Source organism: Rhinatrema bivittatum, chromosome 11, assembly GCF_901001135.1.
Source record: "Rhinatrema bivittatum chromosome 11, aRhiBiv1.1, whole genome shotgun sequence".
NCBI classification, from domain to species: Eukaryota; Metazoa; Chordata; class Amphibia; order Gymnophiona; family Rhinatrematidae; genus Rhinatrema; species Rhinatrema bivittatum.
This window is the reverse complement of record NC_042625.1, coordinates 14,983,131-14,993,714: the sequence shown is the minus strand read 5'-3', so window position 1 is coordinate 14,993,714 and position 10,584 is coordinate 14,983,131. Positions and strand designations below refer to the sequence as shown.

The following is a 10,584-nucleotide window of genomic DNA, read 5'->3' as shown; positions in this document are numbered from 1 at the left end:
TTTGAGTATGCAATAACTATGTGCTATGGTAAATTATTTCATTGTGAGACTTGGTACCTGTAAAAGATAGAGCTGATACATAACTCTGTGTATGATGCCATAACATTGATTGATTTGAGTATGATTGTTATATAGCTATTACAGTTTACTTTTGGTGACCATTTACTTGTTTCTGCAATTTTGACTTTATAATTGTTGATATATTTTTTTGCAATCCACCTTTTTGGCATATCATACATTTTTGATGTGGGTTAGAGAATTCTTTTTTTGTGTGTGTTTGTTTGGGATCCTAAACCCCCATATTGTACAGGTTCTCAATCTCAAACAACTGTCTGAAGGTCATGACTCAGACCTTACATTTGAAGCAATGAAGCACATGCAAATTTGTAAGGCAGACTTCGCCATTAGTTAACTCTGACTGGCTGCTAGAAGTTAACCGATAATCCTGGCAATCTACTAAACAAGGCTATTTCTTTCCTGTAGCAGAATTTTAGTGAGAGCCATATAATCTGCTCAGTGTATAATATACTAATGTAGAGAATCAGATATACCCAATCAATTCACAGTGAAATCCCGAGGGCTTCATGCCAAGGACAAAATAGTGTATCCCATGGGTAAATATAGTTAGCACAGCTGCAACTCAGAATTTATTTCTTGTTTGGGATATCATTTTTAAAGTATGGCATAGGGAAAAGCTTTAAAAATGAAATTATAGCATGCAATAAAAAACCTCATAGGCACTGTATTCAAATTATGCAACAATAATATGCTGAGTTCATAAATAAACATTCTCTGATTAACCCTTCTCAACAAAACTGTCTGGCAGTGAAATAAGACTTTCTGGTGCAAACATTAGACTGGAGAAGTAGAAAACCCTTAGTAACAAGAAGTGCTGGTTAGTTGCAAATTTATGATACCTACATCCAAGGCATATATTTTATGAAGTCATAATTATAGATCTTCTTTGATGTACTTTTTGTAAAACAAGCAGGTTAGTAACCTGGCTTTTATGTCTGAAGGATCAGCACAAAGGAAGCTACACAGCCCATATAAAAAAATATGCTACAAAACAAAGGATGAACTAAATATTGTTCACCAACAATTCAAAATAGTTGTAGGCATCATAAAAGCAGGCCAGAATGTTGCTGGGTGGCTGCCCTACCATTATCTACTACAAGGCACCAAAGGACTGACAGCATATGCACTATTACAGTCATTTACTTTCAAGATTTTTCAAAAACATTTTCAGATACACAGAAAAATATTGGACAGTACAAACAGAAATTAACTTTCTCTACAAGCTACAACTTGAATCTAACTTATCCATTTAAGGCCTAATTTTAAATGGCCGGCACACATTAAAACTCGGAGACACAAGAGTGGCTGGGCCACGCACGAGCTGCAGGCATTTTCCAAGGCCCACAGCCACATGCATATCTCCCAGTATGTGCTGAAGACCCGCTTCAGAAAAAAGGGGCGGACCGGGGGCGGGGTCTGGGCAGGGCACAGGTGGGGCATCGCAGTCCCGCGCAACCTACTACTGCTCTGGAGAGCAGGTAAGTGTAAAAACAAAGAAAAAAGATAGCTAGAGGGGTTTTAGGAGTCAGGAAGGATAGGTGGAAAAGGCAGGCATGTTAGGGGGTTTAGGAAGTTCCCTCCCAGTCCATTCCTTTATTGGCGTGCGTATGTTATAAAATTGGCACATCCATGTGTACACACTGGGAACCGTGTGCACATGGACACCCACGTGCGGGTTTTAAAATTTACCCTTTAGTGTTTATTTTTCATGTAAGTAGTTCACCATTTCAAGGTAACAGAAAAAGAAGTAGTCTTTAGTAGAGATGTGAATCGTGTCCTCGATCGTCTTAACGATCGATTTCGGCTGGGAGGGGGAGGGAATCGTATTGTTGCCGTTTGGGTGTGTAAAGTATCGTGAAAATCGTTAAAATCGTGAGCCGGCACACTAAAACCCCCTAAAACCCACCCCCGACCCTTTAAATTAAATCCCCCACCCTCTCGAACCCCCCCAAATGCCTTAAATTACCTGGGGGTCCAGCGGCACACTAAAACATGGCACACTAAAACCCCCTAAAACCCACCCCGACCCTTTAAATTAAATCCCCCACCCTCCCGAACCCCTCCCAAATGCCTTAAATTACCTCCGTAGCGGCGGTCCGTATCTAAATCGGGGGAAGGGGGAGAGCAGGAAAACCGGCACGCTGAATCGTGTAGTCTTCAGCCGGCGGCATTTTGCAAAATGGCCGCCGCAAAATGGCGGCGGCCATAGACCAAAACAATTCGACGCAGGAGGTCGTTCCGGACCCCCGCTGGACTTTTGGCAAGTCTTGTGGGGGTCAGGAGGCCCCCCCCCCAAGCTGGCCAAAAGTTCCTGGGGGTCCAGCGGGGGTCCGGGAGTGATTTCCTGCCGCGAATTGTTTTCCGTACGGAAAATGGTGCCGGCAGGAGATCGACTGCAGGAGGTCGTTCAGACCCCCGCTGAACGATCTCCTGCAGTCGATCTCCTGCCGGCACCATTTTCCGTACGGAAAACGATTCGCGGCAGGAAATCACTCCCGGACCCCCGCTGGACCCCCAGGAACTTTTGGCCAGCTTGGGGGGGCCTCCTGACCCCCACAAGACTTGCCAAAAGTCCAGCGGGGGTCCAGAACAACCTCCTGCGTCGAATCGTTTTGGTCTATGGCCGCCGCCATTTTGCGGCGGCCATTTTGCAAAATGGCGCCGGCTGAAGACTACACGATTCAGCGTGCCGGTTTTCCTGCTCTCCCCCTTCCCCCGATTTAGCTATGGACCGCCGCTACGGAGGTAATTTAAGGCATTTGGGGGGGGGTTCGGGAGGGTGGGGGATTTAATTTAAAGGGTCGGGGTGGGTTTTAGGGGGTTTTAGTGTGCCGTGTTTTAGTGTGCCGCTGGACCCCCAGGTAATTTAAGGCATTTGGGGGGGGGTTCGGGAGGGTGGGGGATTTAATTTAAAGGGTCGGGGGTGGGTTTTAGGGTGTTTAGTGTGCTGGTTTTCCTGCCCTCCCCCTTCCCCCGATTTACGATTTTTTGACGATAAATCGGGGGAATTGGTATTGTATCATGGCCCTAACAATTTTTGACGATTTAAAATATATCGGACAATATTTTAAATCGTCAAAAAACGATTCACATCCCTAGTCTTTAGGAGGTCCATATTGAAAGTCTTTAAATGGTGGTGATGCCTTTGTACAGGTACTTGGCAAGGCCTCACCTCGAGTACTGCGTTCAGTACTGGAGCCCATATCTCAAAAAGGATAGATACATGAAGTTAGCGTGTGGCACATTTAAAACTAATCGGAGAAAGTTCTTTTTCACTCAACGTACAATTAAACTCTGGAATTTGTTGCCAGAGGATGTGGTTAGTGCAGTTAGTGTATCTGTGTTTAAAAAAGGATTGGATAAGTTCTTGGAGGAGAGGTCCATTACCTGCTATTAATTAAGTTGACTTAGAAAATAGCCACTGCTATTACTAGCAACGGTAACATGGAATAGACTTAGTTTTTGGGTACTTGCCAGGTTCTTATGGCCTGGTTTGGCCACTGTTGGAAACAGGATGCTGGGCTTGATGGACCCTTGGTCTGACCCAGTATGGCATGTTCTTATGTTCTTAAGATGGAAACAGTCCAAAGAAGAGCAACTATAATGGTAGGTGGTCAGCATCGGAAGACTTATGAGGAGAGACTGAAAGATCTGAATATGTATAACCTGGAAGAGAGGAGGTGCAGGGGAGATATGATACAGCTCTTCGGATACCTGAAAGGTTAAACCTTTTCCATTGGAAAGAAATCAGTAGAACTAGGGGTCATGAAAAGAAACTCCAGGGAGGACGACTGAGAACCAACATCAGGAAATATTTCTTCACGGAGAGGGTGGTAGATGCCTGGAATGCCCTTTTGGAGGCGGTGTTGAAGACAAAAACAGTAAAAGAATTAAAAGGGGCATGAGATGAACACTGTGGATCCCTAAAGGCTAGAGGATGGAAATAAAGAAGGGAGTGCATGGGGGTAACTTGCTTGTGTGGCACTTACTACACTTAGGGATAGATTTTTAAAGTTATGCGCGGGCGTAGATTTGTTCGCGCAACCCAGCACAAACAAATCTACACTGGATTTATGACATGCGTGCGCTCCCACGCACATATGTTATAAAATCCAGGGTCGGCGCGTGCAGGGAGATGCACAATTGTGCAACCTGCGCACGCCGAGCTGAGCAGCCTGCCTCCATTCCCTCCGAGGCTGCTCCGAAATCGGAGCAGCCTCGGAGGGAACTTTTTTTACGGTCCTCCCACCTTCCCCTCCCTTCCCCTACCTAACCCAACCCCCGGCCCTAACTAAATCCCCCCCCTACCTTTGTTCAGAAAGTTACGCCTGCCCGAGGCAGGCGTAACTTGCGCACACCAGCCAGCTGCCGGCGCACCATTCCCCGGCCCGGAGGATGGTTCGGAGGCCTCAGCCATGCCCCCGGAATGCCCCCGGGCTGGCACCATGTGCACTGCCCTGCCCCGGAACGCCCCCGACACGGCCCCCCAAGCAAAGCCCCGGGACTTACGCACGTCCCGGGGCTTTGCATGCGCCGGCGGCCTATGCAACATAGGCGCGCCGGTGCGCAAGTCCCCTGCGCACGTAAATCCAGCTGGATTTACGCACGCAGGGCTTTTAAAATCTGCCCCTTAACCAATAAGCTTTCATACTATTGATGCAACCAACATTGCTCTCTGCTTCAACAGCAGGGGGACAAGGGGAATTGGATTCAGACAGCAACCAACGAGGCCCAGACATTTACAGTCTGGGGAACAACTAAGCATGGGGGTAACTTGCTGATGCGGCTGTTACTATCATTAACCAATAAGCTGCATAATTTTGAAGGAACTTCAACGGCAAGGGGTAAAGGAGAATTAGATTCAGACAGCAAACCAACAAGGGCCCTGACTTTTACAATCTGGGAAACTGATAAACATGGGGGTGACCTGCATAGCACAGCAGATACTGCTATAAGCTTGCTGGAAGACTGAATAGACTGTTTGGTCTTTTCTGCCATCATTTCTATGTAAATGGATGCAGCTTTATATTTTGACTGCAAGATGGCCTTTATCACAAACCACAAATGCCAATTTGGATGCACAAAGAACATGTTTGGTTGCTCATTTCAGAAGGAAATCAAATCATTTCCAGCCCCTCACCATAATTTATTTTCACAATTTCTAAAACCAGCAAAAATATTTTAATCTGTGAGGAAAACCCATCATTGTATACATTTCAGACTTTGTTAAGTGACTTAACAAAATATCAAAAACAGTCACACAGAGAGGAATACAAGATTATGTAATAGGCTATACAATGAGTACAGTACCTAGTGGTTTTACAGCAGTGGAATATAGGATTTATTTTGGATAATCCTTTGGTATTCAATATGGTTATATTGATAAAATCAAGGTCTACAAAATAGAACTTTTGAGTTGCCCAAGTGTTTTCTGAAAATAGAGCTCCCAAAGACTTACATGGGGCTGTATGGCTGCGATGGGCGGGGGACATTTACTCCTGTCCTGCCTCAGGCAGTATTAATTATATTGTCTTTGGAGTCTACTCTTACTCAGTATTTTTACATTGTTCCTGCTGAATATATTCGGAAAATACAGACAAATATATTTCTGAGAGTCTAAATAAAGCTCAGATCTCAAATATCTGCCCAAGTCCACTCACTTGTGTATCATCTCAATTGGATAGACTTTATGAATGCATGTATGTATGAATGGAGAGGTTGCTACAACCCTAAACATCTTGCTGGGCAGACGGGATGGATCATTTTGGCCTTTTTCTGCTGTCATACACTACGTTACTATGCAGTTTACATGCATTAGTTAAAACAGTGTAGAAGCAAAAATACACAACTAAAATAACAGATTGTTAGACATCATAGAAGCAAAAATACATAAGAAAAATTACATGAATTATTTCAGATTATGTAAACTTGTCATAGTTAGGAAGCTCAGGACATTTGGAGGGAGTAAAAATTCCCAAATCATTTACAATAAAGCATTATTATCAATAGAAAAATAAGAGATAATCTCAGTGTGCACCTAGGCACAGTAGCATAATTATAGTTAGTAGACATTTGCATGAAATTCAGTTCCTCATGATGCAAGATCATCCTACTTTTTTAATAATGGCACTACTCAAACAGGTCTGTTAAATATTGCTAAATTTGATAGAAATGTGGGCATTACCTAGAATGGGTTGGTTCTATGTTACAATGCTCCTATTACACTGAATGCAAAGTATTATTTTGGAATGAACATAATCAAACATTGCATGGGAAATGGAAGAAGAAAGTTCCTAAACGTATCAGATTGAAACCCAATTAGAAAAAAAAATATAATGGAGGGGCTGTAATGACTAGAAATGTCCTGATCCAAAATCAAATGCAAAAAATAATGTGGATAAAAAAATTATTAACATTCAAAATGACATCTCACCACCAAGCCAATTAAAAAATAGAAAAACATTTTTAAAACCTGCTTCAAATATCAGTATTTATATGTATAAAGAACTTCATGAAATCTCTTATCGGTTTGAAAATCATCTCACGCTCAAGTAAGGAAAATTATGTGTTGTGAAAAGCTCAATAGTAAAACAAACAAAACCAGATATTCGAAACATATACAGTACTTCCTTTCAGATCTTGTCTTTGCTAATGAATGCCATCTGATGAAAAAGTCCCAGTATAATCCTCTGATATCAACAGTGTTTCACCACTGAGGCTGCTTCATGGAGACATAAACTGGTACTAATGGTATGTTTGGCATAGGTGGGATCCGATTGTCAGCTACTGCAACTAATGCCACTATCTCTAGCGGGTTTTCTAGTCTGTAAGCTTCCTGGAGCAGGGACTGTCTCTTATGTGCAGCTATATGGTGCTGCATATGCTTAGCAGCCTTGGTGAAATGTTAAGCAGTAGTAGTAGTAGAACAAGTAGTAATAGTAGAAAATGCATTGAAGCTCCAAGAATATAGATGAGTAACATTCTGAACTTCTCACAGAAAGGATGCTGAATGCCTGGACAACTTTTCAGTGGAGGTGGTGGAACCAAAACCAGTAACAGAATTCAAGAAATTCCATGTAGCTCTCACCCTTAGTCCTAGTTGGGATAAGACGATTCTCTTTCAGCTTCCCAGGGATCTTAAGGCTGGGAGGTGAAGAAGATACACATCCTGCATCACTATGCACAGATGCTGGATAATTCAGGGATGGAGAGTCTGGTATCTCTGGAGCCAATCAGGAGAGAGCTATTAGCAATGAGGACAGAAAGCGCATGTTCCATGGATCTGTACAGCAGAAAAGAGGGGAAAAGGCGCAGTGGCAGGACACAGCTGCATGTGATGAAATGAGTGAGAAAAGAGAGAGAGAGAGAGAAGGGAATCCTACAGTTAGTAGAATTATTACATTTTTGACAGCTTACAAAACTGATGACCCCCACCATGGAGCTGTTTTAGACCTAGATTCATCATTTTGCTATAAATATTAGAGATGTGAATCGGAACCGGAATTGGTTCGGTTCCAGTTCCGATTCAAATCGTGCATTTCTTTTCGTCCGGCCCAATCGTTTTTTATTTTATCGGCTGCACCCAATCCGATAAACAAAAATCCCACCCCGACCCTTTAAAACTGCTCCCTTAGCCTCCACCACCCTCCCGACCCCCCCAAAAATGTTTTAAAATTACCTGGTGGTCCAGTGGGCCCCGGGAGCGATCTCCTGCCAGTAATAAAAATGGCGCCGATGGCCCTTTGCCCTTACCATGTGACAGGGTAACCGTGCCATTGGCCGGCCCCTGTCACATGGTAGGAGCACTGGACGGCCGGCGCCATCTTTAAAAATGGGTGGTGGAGGCTAAGGGAGCGGTTTTAAAGGGTCAGGGTGGGTTTTTAGGTTGTGTCCTAACTCCCGTTAGTGTGCACTAACCCGATTAACGATTTTTTCATGATAAATCGGTGGAATTTCTATTGTATCGCACTCTTTAACGATTAATGATGATTTAAAAAATATCGGACGATATTTTAAATCATCAAAAAATGATTCACATCCCTAATAAATATAGCAAAAATAGCACCCGCAATAAAAAAGGGCATGGTTAGGCTAATTTTCCTGGTACCGCATAGGTATTTTACCTCAACGCATGTTAAATTTGCACCTGTGTTATTTTCACATCGCAAACTGAGTTCCTCTGGACCGGCTCTTATTAAATTAGCATTTTGAGTTGCAGGAGAGAGAAAGAGAAATAATGAGAGAGTCTTACATAAAAGTTTGAGCATCAAGCTAGGTAGAGAGAACCTGGTACAAATCTACTCTTCTTTCGCCTTTCATCCCTCCAAATCACATTAAATCTTCACTGATGGTAACTGTGCTGTTTGTACGTATGGCTGTGCATATAAAACTGCCCCCTGAAAGCCAACTCACCCCAAAAACCTCACCTCGAGTGAAGATTTAATGTGATTTGGAGTGATGAAAAGTGATAGAAGAGTACATTTGTTTCATGTTCTCTCTACCTAGTTTGAACTCTATCTCTTCCCGAACCACTTCATGATTAAAATGTTTTGGCTGGTAACGCAGGCACTACACAATTTGTGATGCGGTATTTATCCCGGGCGTTAGGGCCCTAACGCGATTTGATAAATGACCCTCTTAGTTTGTTGGCTGCAAGTCCTAAGGTCAGCAAATGCTAGAGGACCAGGATCTAAGATGAACTCTTGCTACCAGCTATTTTACGGTGTTGTATAGAGCAGAAATTGTCCAGGATTTTGTCTCATGCTGTACTTGTAGGAGTTTTACCCTAAATCTATCTGGGGAAGAACCAAGATGCATTTTCAAACTCTAGTGACTGTCTGGAAATAAAACATAAAGAACAGTGAACTCATGAGTGGGGCTTCGCCCAAAACTGTATTTCAGTTAGTCAGAAAAAACTGGTCAGAAACAAAACATGAGTTGGACAGCTTTGCACTCCAGTGTTGAAATGAGTGCGCCAACCTTTTTTTTTTTTTTTTGCTATTAGAGATCTGGTTCTAGTCACATAATTCTCATTGGGACTAAGTTGTTGCTTTTTTCTATTTCTAACTGTGACTGTCTGCTTTCTGTTAACCTGTTTTACTTTCTTCTGTACATATGGGGGCAGATTTTAAAAACCCTGCTCGCGTAAATCTGCCCAGATTTACGCGAGCAGGGCCTTGTGCGCCAGCGTGCCTATTTTCCATAGGCCTGCCGGCGCACGCAGAGCCCCGGGACTCACGTAAGTCCCGGGGTTTTTTGTCAGGGCATGTGGGGGGCGTGTCGGGGGCGGGGCCGATCGACGCTGCGTTTTGGGGGCAGGCCGCGGCGTTTCGGGGGTGGGCCCGGGGGCATGGTTTCGGCCCGGGGCGGTCCGAGGGCGTGGACACCCCCTTCGGAACCGCCCCCAGGTCGCATCTCGGGTCGCGTCTCGGTGCGCCAGCAGCCCGCTGGCGCGCGTGGATTTACTTCTCCCTCCGGGAGGCGTAAATCCGTGGACAAAGGTGGGGGGGGGGGTTTTAGATAGGGCCTGGGGGGTGGGTTAGGTAGAGGAAGGGAGGGGAAGGTGAGGGGAGGGCGAAAGAGAGTTCCCTCCGAGGCCGCTCCGATTTCGGAGCGGCCTCGAAGGGAATGGAGGCAGGCTGCGCGGCTCGGCGCGCGCCGGCTGCCCAAAATCGGCAGCCTTGCGCTCGCCGATCCAGGATTTTATAAGATACGCGCGGCTACGCGTGTATCTTATAAAATCCAGCGTACTTTTGTTTGCGACTGGTGCGCCAACAAAAGTACGCGAACGCGCATTTTTTAAAAATCTACCCCATGGGCTATGTTTGAACTGTTGAATGCTGCCATAAATAAAAGACTTTGTGTATGAGAAACCTGGTTTTATTTATTAACTTGAAGGGCTGTGAGTGACAGGAAGAAACTGGAAAGGGAAATTGGAGAATTTGAATTTTGAATTGAATTGTTATTAAAACTTATTCTTCATACTCTTCATAATACATTTCAAAGCAAATTACATAAGAAACATACCTAAAATGCCACTGAAAGCATACAGACTCTTACAAATTAGACAAGGTACTGAACAAATTGTCTATACCCAACTCCTCAACTAACGCCAGGTGACATGAGCAGTTTATGACCGATTATCAGGCTTGTATTCTTGCTTGTACAAAAACATCTTTAAGGCTTTCATAAAGGGTTTTTCGCATTCAACAGAGTGAATGAAGTCTGGCAGGGAGTTCCAGAGGCATGGCCCATGACCGAGAAGGCCCTATTTCTTGTAATATCCTGACATGCAAGCATGATTGATGATATCTCTAACAGTAACTTACCTTCAGACCTTAGACCCTTAGCAGGGTGTTAATGCAACAATCAGAATTCCCATATTTAATTCGATGAATCAGTGATGCTACTTATTATTGTGCTCTCAGAGCGATAGGGAGCCAATGCAGGGAAGTGTTAATAACCTGGATTAAAAAATTAAATAATGAAATTAATGGAACAGTTTTG

The 10,584-nt window shown here is 43.9% G+C and overlaps 1 long non-coding RNA gene across 1 annotated transcript in view; it reads right to left on the bottom strand.

Moving 5' to 3' along the window:
• Nucleotides 1-5,319: 5,319 nt before the first annotated feature.
• Nucleotides 5,320-10,584, bottom strand: part of LOC115073463 — a 43,808-nt gene continuing 38,543 nt past the window's right edge. The window contains exons 2-3 of the long non-coding RNA XR_003852020.1: nt 10,407-10,541; nt 5,320-7,405 (exon numbers count right to left, since the gene is read on the bottom strand). This is a non-coding gene — a long non-coding RNA (uncharacterized LOC115073463). The remainder of the gene's footprint in view (nt 7,406-10,406; nt 10,542-10,584) is intronic.